The following is a 2728-nucleotide window of genomic DNA, read 5'->3' as shown; positions in this document are numbered from 1 at the left end:
AAAGACCCAGACAGTTACCCAGGAGAACAAGTGAATGACTTTTGATACTGCAAATTCAGATTTTCCAATATGAAAATATTGACTCCATTTTTCTTTGCATTAACCACAGGCTGTGTACAACCATTTCCTTGCACCCCTGGGTAGTATGAGCCATGATGTGAGCTGTTCATTTCTCAGGTCCTACAAGGAAAACAGGAGGGAAGAGGGTCCTTCTGTGCTTGAAGCAGGAGTGCTGAGTGGGTATCTTTGTTGGGAGCCTCATCCACATTCACAGTGGAACTGCATGAGCAACTTAATGTCACCAAAATGTACTCTATGTTTTACTTGTCATTTTCTCATTTATCCTCAGAAAATCCTGTGTGGGACTTTTATCCCAATGTTCAAACAGGAAACAGGTGCTCCCAGCCTGAGTCACATGTACGGGAAGTCACCCCCCTGCGATGTGGCTCCAGCCTTCCCTGGGTATAGCAGCCACTGCAGCTCTCCTCACCCTGCTGCTCTGTGCCCCATTCAACGTTGGCTTCATCCAGAAATGCAAATCCTGGGTAGCTTTAGCTACAGAAGAGCAAGTAATAAACACCACCAGGTCGTGGGCAGCAATTGCTGTTTATAAATGGCTGAGTTGCTCACTGGTATAGATGAGCTGAGCTGAGTAGTGGACACTGTCTTGTGGTCGAGCCACATCAGCCGTTATATTCTCTTATGTGCCTCCTGCAAACAAGGTCAAGTTTAGAATAACCTTCCAGACAAGCACATGCTATCAAAGTCAGTGCCATTCCTACCCTCTATGCCCTGTAATTCGGGTTCCTCTAAGAGTCTCTCTTTAATGTTGGTAAGACTCTTTGCTGGCAAATTTCTTTCTCAATTTTTAGAAACAAATGTATGTACCTATGTAGACAGGCAAATATGGATGTATTTTGCTTAAAAGTCATTGTTTTTTGGCAGTGTTTTCTGGGGGTCAATTCCTACATCCCAGGCCCACTAGAAGAACTGATGTGCAACCCAGCATAGGGAAGGACTGCTTCTGGACCGCACCCGGAGGCAGCACCACCAGCAATGGAGCCCCGCCACCTGCTGTACCCGTCCACCTTCTCTGGTTGACCTCCCTGGGGCCAGACGGGCCACTCAGAGTCTGTGCTCCCTCCTATGCAGTTGAGCTGTGTTTCCCACAAAAAATGTTGAAGTCCTAACCCCCAGAACCTGTGAATATGACCTTATTTGCAAATAGGGTCTTTGCAGATGATGGCGTGAAGATGAGGTCATCAGGGTAGGCTCTAATCCAGTATGACTTTGCCCTTAGATGAAGGAGCCGTGTCCACAGGCGTGCACACAGGGAGAATGCTGTGGGAACCTGCAGGCAGAGATTGAGGGTGCATCCACCAACCAACGAACACCCAGGACTGGCAGCAGTACCAGGAGGCTGCAGAGCGACACAGGCATCCTCCTTACCACTCTCAGAAGAATCCAGCCCTGCAGATACCTGAACCTTCAGTTTCCAACCTCCAGACCTGGGAGACAGTAAAGCTCTATTGTAACCCCCGGTGTGTGGTCCTTTGTGACAGCAGCCCTAGGACCCTAACTCAGTCCTCCCGTACAGCTTTTATAATGAAGGTCCGGTTCTTGAGTTCCATACACTGTGCCCCGAACAGGTCAAACATTTGAGTAACTCTCCAACCTCGACATGCCAGTCGGACCAAACTCCATGCGCTTGTTGAACTGGGCCCTTCCTTTGAACACACTTCTCAGTTCTGCTTGGCTAGTTCCTACTTGTCTGCAAGACCAAGCTCATACACGGCGTCCTCTGGACAGCTTTCCCTGACCTTCAGGCCTGGCTGAAGGGCTGCGCTGTCTGTGTCCGCAAAGCCTGTTGAGCATGCATCTACCATTGGATTTATTACACCTTATGATAATTGATTGACTTATCTGTCAGCCCCTGGAGACTAAGAGCTCCTTGAGGGCAAATATATTGAGTCTTCAGTGCCCACTATGAATCACCGGTAAACAAAATCCACTCCCTTAATGTGTACCTGTAGATACAAGGAATGGATTTAAAATTTAAACACAGGACAAGGAAGCAATTGCCTATCCCAGTCTTTAGCATATGAATGCATGAGGTATAGATTCTCCTACAAGCTGGAGGGAGAGGAATGAAAATCAAGGTGAACCACCACATCTTCAGCTTATTATTATTTATCCAACGAAATGAGAAGGATCCCTATTTCTTCCACTTTTTCCCTCGAGCGGGAAAAGGATGTCTCCTGACTTTCATGATGCATCCCATAGAAAGTGACAGGTCTGTAAGGCACTTGTCTCTGTGGATGGAGGCAGAGCGCCCCAAGTGGGGATGAGATGCTTCCTGATGCTGCAGTACCGGTTTGGCACCACAAGAGGGAGCCAAGAATGGCTGGACGGGTTGATTGACCCAACAAACCAAGTAATTTTGGCATCCAAGAGTTGAGAACATTCCTAAAACAGAAAATCTCAGAATACAAGAGCTGTTTTCTCAGTGATAGAAGATCCCTCCCCTGCCTCACCCTTTCTCCCTCCACCCCCAGTTCCCATATTGAATATTTTCAATCTTCAATAGGTTAAATATTGAAGATTGAAGATAGAATATTTTCCATCTTCAGGCCAGTAGTCAAATAAGCGTCTACAAAAGACGGAGCCACGCGGGGTTTACAAAATCACCTGTATTCCAGCCAAAATAGCTTTAAAAGGAACCCCTGCT

This window comes from Rhinopithecus bieti, unplaced genomic scaffold (assembly GCF_001698545.2).
Source record: "Rhinopithecus bieti isolate Rb0 unplaced genomic scaffold, ASM169854v2 scaffold_27010, whole genome shotgun sequence".
Taxonomy (NCBI): Eukaryota; Metazoa; Chordata; class Mammalia; order Primates; family Cercopithecidae; genus Rhinopithecus; species Rhinopithecus bieti.
This window is presented reverse-complemented; position numbering follows the sequence as displayed.